Source organism: Nyctibius grandis, chromosome 11, assembly GCF_013368605.1.
Source record: "Nyctibius grandis isolate bNycGra1 chromosome 11, bNycGra1.pri, whole genome shotgun sequence".
NCBI classification, from domain to species: Eukaryota; Metazoa; Chordata; class Aves; order Nyctibiiformes; family Nyctibiidae; genus Nyctibius; species Nyctibius grandis.
Window position 1 is genome coordinate 4,137,099 of NC_090668.1, and position 7,021 is coordinate 4,144,119.

General features: G+C 51.9%; 1 non-coding gene across 1 annotated transcript; it reads right to left on the reverse strand.

Moving 5' to 3' along the window:
• Positions 1 to 4,687: 4,687 nt before the first annotated feature.
• On the reverse strand, positions 4,688 to 4,769 carry TRNAS-AGA (transfer RNA serine (anticodon AGA)). Its single transcript has one exon. It is a non-coding gene; the product is annotated as a tRNA-Ser (tRNA).
• Between the last annotated feature and the right edge of the window lie 2,252 nt (positions 4,770 to 7,021).

The following is a 7,021-nucleotide window of genomic DNA, read 5'->3' on the forward strand; positions in this document are numbered from 1 at the left end:
GAAGTGATACCAGAGCAACAGGAATGAACAAGCATGCAAGAGAAAACCAGAAAACCATCAGAGAAGTGGAGAGAGCAAGAAGTAATGGACAGGGGTGAAAATACAAGTAATGTGACACACAGTAACCCTGGGAGGGTGGTCAAAATGGGAAACAGTTGCTCAGGGAGGTTGTAAAGTCTTCATCTTTTGAGATGTCCAACATCCAGCTAGACAAGGGCTTGAACAGCCTCCTCTACTGTATCCTGCTTGAGGGAGGCTTGGACTCCATGATGTTTGCCTCCTCTGTTGTGTGATTTGGAGATACGATGCTTGGCCCTGTCAGTGAGGTAGCAGCCCTCAAGCACAATGGAGCAGAGAGGGATCAGGGGCCAGTGCTCAGGAAAGCTGCAGAGGTGTGGTAGGCACAGGGCAGAAGAAGGGACACTGATATCAGTCCCAGGGCTGAGAGCACAGGAAAGGAAGATGGGAGTGCATGAAAGAACTGACGCAACAAGAAGGCTGTTAAGTGTAAGCATGCTGAGGAAAGGCCTGAGGGAGACAAAAGGTTGAGATCCCACTGAGATTTGCACTCAGATCGATGGATTCAGAGTCCAGAGCGCTCACCATTACACCATGGGACCTGCTGGGTACATGCTTTCTTTCCCCTGTGGCCACCCCAGCTGAGCCATATGGTCCTGGCTGAGCCCTGGCAGTGTTTCCGTCTCCCTGGCCATCACCAATTACAGCGTTCTTCCAGGGCCAAAGGGCACTTTCCACTCATAGGACATTGCAAGGGAGTGGCAGAGCTATTTGTGTAGTCCTAGCTGAGCTCCTGACGAAGCGACCAAGAGAGAGGGCAGGGAATGACAGAGGGAAGAGCTGGCAGGAGGACCCAAAGCAGTCTGTTGTGGGTTGCACAAGCTGTTCTGCCTTCCTCTGCTGAGACAGTCCTGGATGACTTCAAACCCTGGTCCTTTCTTCCAGGACACACTGTCCCCTTCTGCCCCAAAGTGGCCTCTCCCTCAGTGAAAACGCCATTTTCTCTCCCGAGGCTGCTCCAAACTCAGGTACATTTCACTGAGAGCCTGGGGGAACTTTCCCTCATGCCCCGACAACACCACACTGCCTGCCCAAAAAGGGTACATGCACACAGTGGTGAAAAGCTGTACTGGTGCTTGTTTTCCTGGTGCCCAGGTTTATAAGTGTGTTGAGAGCAGGGCCCTTCTTCCCAGCAGTCAGACAGGAGGAAACACATGCGGGGACACTCTGTCTCAGCCTTAGCCTGGGACACTAAGGACACAACCTCCTGGTACGTTTGGACTGCCTGAAGCACTGGGCTGGCATCGGGTACTTCTGAACTCATAAGACAGACCATGCTGCCATGCCCAATGCTAAGATACCAGACAGCAGGTTTCATCCAGAGAGGGCATGAGAAATACCCAGTCACTGGAGTATGGTTAAATTTCTGAAGAGTTACAAATATCGAAGAGTCACTGAGTAGGGTTAAATCTCTAAAGAGTCACAGTTTCTAAAGAGTCACTCTGTCAAGTGGCATCGTCTATTCACTCATTCCTCTTGACCAAACAATCTTCTTCCTCAATTGTTCTGCTGTGGGAAAAACAGCTCCGTGCTTGCTTGGTGCTCGTGGTTTTCCTTCAAGTCTGTGCAATTCTCACTTTTCTCATGACTCTTTGTCTTCATAAACATCAGCCTATAGCTTATTATAGTTCTGAATTAGATCCTGTAAATGCAGATCTACCACCTTGGCAACAGGTGCTCTTTTGGTTGAAAAACTGATACTCTGGCCCTGGGTCATCCCTTGACTGTTGCTGTTCCCTACCCTGTTATAGCCCTTCTGTTCAAAGGGAAAACCCAGCCTATTTCCAACTCGCCGTTGAATAAGTAAAAAAACCTACTCCAATAAGGAGCCAGCATTTCTCTTCCCAGCTCTTCTGTCCTTAACCCTGCATCACGACTTCCTGCCCTTTCAGATGGACACCCACAGGACTCTCTTTTTGTCACAGAACAACCCTCGACACTCTGCCCTGACCTCCAAGATATTCCCCTGCTGAACCCTGACAGAATCCTTTTTGCAGATGGGTCCCATCTCCATAACACCACATGGGAAAGCAGCTGCAGGGTATGCTGTCTGCACTTCTGCCAGGGCTCTAGAAGCTTATTCTTTACCAACCACCCCTTCGTCACAAATTGCTGACCTTACTGCCCTAACCTGCGCCTGTGTGCTTGCACAAGGACGATCAGCCACACTTTACACTCATTCCCAAATATCCCTTTGGACTCCCACAGGATTGGTTTGGGGCATGTTTTATGGAGCATGTAAGCCCAGTCATTTGACATTTGTCATCTCTTCCCCTCCGTATGTCATTGTAAAAGGTGAACTATCTCAGAGCATGAAAGTTTTGAAGCTCTTATTTACCCCATGTATGGGATGACAAGAGCACTGACAAAATTCATGTATTAGCTGTTCTTTCAGAGCAAAGTAGGTTTCAGTCCTTCGACCTCTGGGTTATGGGCCCAGCACACTTCCACTGTGCCACTCTGCTCCCTCCAACACCTCAGCTGGGACCTCCTGAGCCCTGCCTGATGCTCCCTGGCACTGCCAGCACCAGCACTTGTGCTTATGCCTGTTTCCCTTCCCCTATCCTGTGCCGTCGTCCGAGGAGGAAAAATGTCTCCCTGGAAACCTCAGTGGCTGTGGGCCTGAGGTGGGAACTGCAAGGGCCTTGCTTTGCCTTTCTCCCCACATCTGCTGGCCATAACCCTGGATGGCAGCTTTCTCTTGGACCACCTGAGATGGCTCTGCACTCACTGAATGAAACCCCAGAGTGAGGGGGCAGCCTTGTTGCTTTGCAGGGTGGAGAGGGGCTGCTCTCCAGCGAGATCCTCAGGGCTGCAACTCTGCTTGGAAATCCAGCTCCCTGGGGGCTGTGGGACTGTGCTCAGCTACGAGGGCCTTGACCTGCCTGTGCTGTGCTCCCTCACAGCTCCCGGCTTGTCCTCCCTCCTGGTCCAGCCCTGCCCTTGCTGCTCGCCAACAGCCGAGTGCTGCCCCTGCCACCACGCAGCCTGCCAAGGAGCCAGAGAAACCCCTGCTCTGTGCCTGGTGCCATTCCTGTCCTGTCCAACACTGCTGGTGGGGTGGGTGGTTCCTAGTCCCCACAGGAGAGGGTCGTCCCAGCCAGACTGGGTGGTGGCCAGTCTTAAATGCTGCAAGGTGTCCCAGGAAGGCTCTGGGCAGGCTGAGCTGGTAGAGCCACTTGGTGAGGGAGAGGGACGAGGTGGCAGTGCTGAGGCCTGCATGTCTGGGAACGTGTTTGCTGGTTTTCTGTCCCATGCACAGGCCAGAGCATGCAGCAACCAGGCAGAGGAGACAAAAGCAAAAGTGGTATGGAGAGGGCTGGGACGTGGGTGCAGATGTGAGCATGGGGAGTATGTCCCCAGCCTGCCAGCCACTGGGGCTATGGAACAGGGGAAAGTATTTCACTGCAGATCAAGAGGTCCCTGGCTCAGCTCCAGGTGCTCTCTCCATTGCCCCTTTCCTTCTTCAGCCATGCTAACAACCTCTCTGAGCTTCTTTTTCCCTTGCAATGCTTCCTGTACTGGCAGTGGCATGGCTGCAGGGAACAGACCATGCACCAGCAAGGGACTTTTCTCTCCTTCTCACCTTCCTTCTCTTTCTCAGGGCTCTCTCTTCATGTGCCCCTTAGCGTTTCCCTTTTTCTCAAGATGTTGCACCACCCAGACAGGCTACCAGCAGCTCCTCTTCCTCTCAGGGGCTCTGCTCCTGCTGCTCTGTTGGGAGCAGGTGTGCATGGGACTGAAAGAAGTCCTCGGGGAAGTCTTCTGCTGTTTTCTACATCATGCATAAGGGTCCGTGATGGCAGGGGATCGTCTCCTGATGTCACAGTCACCACCATGTCTTTTTTGCACTTCCATGTCTTTCCCAGAAGAGGGGAGATGGGATAGACCCACCCCTCATCACCTCACCCTTAAGCTAAATTTGGGAAAGCTCCCTGGGAAAGGTTGTCTGTGTGTGCAAGGGCTGGGCAGGGGTCAGGCAGAATATCCTCAGGACCTCAGACAAGATCTCAGATCTATGATCACTTCATTGGTAGCAATGAGGTCCATGTATGCAAAGAAGGACCTCTTCTTCTGTAGCTCATAGTTGACTCTGGCCCCATCTCTTCCCCCTCACTTACCTGCTGCTCCACACCAGTCTGTCTTCATGACATCTAAACTGAGGGGCACTTTGTGAGTGCTGGCAAGATCTCAGATCTGCAAGATCTCAGATCCACAATATGTGTTCCCTTCTTTGTTAGCAATGAGGGCCATGTCGTGCAGGCTGTCTTAGGAGATGAGCAGCCGTAGTTTCAGGTGTAGGGAAAACAACAGGTGGGGCTGTGGTGCTTGGGATGTGAGGTGAGATCAGGCCCTTAAGTTCTGCTCAGCAATCAACAACATTGGACGTCTTACGGGCCCTTTCTCTTTCCCCACCTTTCCTACCACATAAATTGGGAGCAGGATTTCCCATCCATGCAGGCATTTCTAGGCTGAGGCAAGAACAAGTGTGAGAGCAAATGGGTTTGGGTGACCTGGGTACCCTGTGCTGGAGAGACTGTGTCTGTGGAGATGAGTCCCAAGACTGCAGCGTGGTCAACTGCAGGCAGCCCAAAAGGGGACTGTGCCCCGTAGTTGGCAGGATTCGAACCTGCGCGGGGAAACCCCAATGGATTTCTAGTCCATCGCCTTCACCACTCGGCCACAACTACCTGCTCCAGCCCTCTCTGCCCTGCTGATCACACGCCCTGTGCAATGACACCCAGATCCCCAGGAGTTTCAGGGCGATGCTCCACTCGAAGATCTGCAGCTGGGACTTTCACTGAGCATGACAGGCACCTGGTGCCAGCCTTCCAGAGGTCTTGAGGGCTGTAACCCCAGGGGCTGCAGCTGCAGGTCCCAGCACCTTGTCCTCAGCCAGGCAGCTGGTATATCCTGCCACAGGGAGGATGGTTTCACTCCGCAGCTGGTGTCTCTGCTGCTTCCAGGGAAGAATGGAAGGCAACTGTGTGGAGACAACCAGAGATGGTGGTGATTGTGGGGTGGGAAATTAGACCTCATTTTGCTTCTCAAATTTATCTGAGGGGGATTCCAAGCCTGCTGTGAGCACTAGGGTGAGGACATTCCTGCAGGGAAGATGGTGATCTCCTGGCAGCACCCACAGCCTCCTGAGGACATAGGGTGGTGCCAACCCTTGAACAAAGACCATGACTGCCTTGCAGGTTGTTGGTGTGTAGGGGGAATGGCTTGCAAGAGTGAGAGAGATCTATGGAAAGATCAAGGTGGAGCCTGTCTGAGGAAAAGTGTGGAGGGTCAAAGGGAGAAGAAATGGGAGGTGTAGATGACTTAGAGGGAGACAGAAGAGAGCTTGTTTTGGTGGAATAGGTACGTCCAGATATTTTTGCCAGCTTTGGCAAGCATTGTCCAATGCCTGAGCATGGAGCAAAGTATGAAATGATCCACAAAGCCGATCATTTCCACCACTGGATAAAAGTAGCTCTGATTCCCTTTTGGGTCTGGAGCAGGAGGATTTGGAAAATGGCTTTGAGTAGTTGGTATGTATGTGGTGCATCTTGCAGTGCCTGTCTGCATGCAGAGTAAGGGTGGGTGGTGGTTGCAATTGAAAAAGTGAGCCTGAGGAGCGGCTTGAGGAAGTGTGTGTGCGGGGGGCTGGAAGGAGCAGAAGGAGCAGACTCGTCAGTCTGTGAAGTGAAGGAGCAGGAGGCCAGACCGACTCTGATCTGGAGGAGCAGGATGTAGCACTGCACACCGGTTTGCTGTGCTTGCAGTCGAAAACTGTCTTGTGCAGTGGGATTGTATGTGGGGTTTGTGTTAGCACAGTATTTACAGACATCCACTCTGTCATCAGCAGTGCTACAAGTGGAGTTACAAAGAGGGGGATTGTGATTGCGCATGCTCAGTGGCCTACTGAAAATCCCATGCTAACCCCATCTTGCACTCACACTGCCTAGGTTCAGCCACGAAAACCAGCACTTGCCTCCTTTCCACTCCATACCCATCCGCTGGCGTTTATTCCCACAACACCAATGAAAGAGAGAATTGCAATGGCTGTTTTTCATATGAAGTTTGCAAACAACAGTTGAGAGGACCTATCGAAATGTCTGTATTAACATTCACATCTGACCAATTGGGACATTGGTCTTTGACCACCCTCACAGTAAAACAGCGTTACTGTGTGTGGCATTTCTTGTATTTCCACCTCTGTTAATCACTTCTTGCCCTCCCACTGGGCACCACTGGCAAGAGGATGGCTCTCTCTTCTTCCATCTGCCTGTCCACACTCAGACCCCAAGTGTTTAAAAAGATGCCACTTCAGCCTTCCCTCCCCCAGGCTTTGACAAGAGGATGGCTTTCTCTCCTTTAATCCACCTCTTCACTCTCCAGCACCCTCAGCCTTCCCTTCCCCAGACTAACAAACCCCAGATCTCCCAGCCTGTCCTTGTATGACAGATGAGCCAAGTCCTTAATCACCTCAGTGTCCCTTTGGCAGGGGTGACAGAGACCCTAGCTGTGCAGAAGTGGGAATCAGCCACACAAAGACACCCATGGAGTCCTTTTAAGGTGTGCTGGTTTTGGCTGGGATAGAGTTAATTTTCTTCATAGTAGCTAGTGTAGGACTGTGTTTTTGGCTGCTGAAAACAGCGTTGATGATGCAGAGACGTTTTTGTTAATGCTGAGTAGTGCTTCATAGTCAAGGCCTGTTCTGCTTCTCACACCACCACGCAACAAGTAGGCTGGGGGTGCACAAGAACTTGGGAGGGGACACAGCTGGGACAGCTGACCCCCAGCTGACCAAAGGGATAGTCCATACCGTATGACATCATGCTCAGCATGTAAAGCTGGGGGAAGAAAAAGGAAGGGGGGGACGTTCGGAGTGATGGTGTTCGTCTTCCCAAGTAACCATTACATGTGATGGAGCCCTGCTTTCTTGGAGATGGCTGAA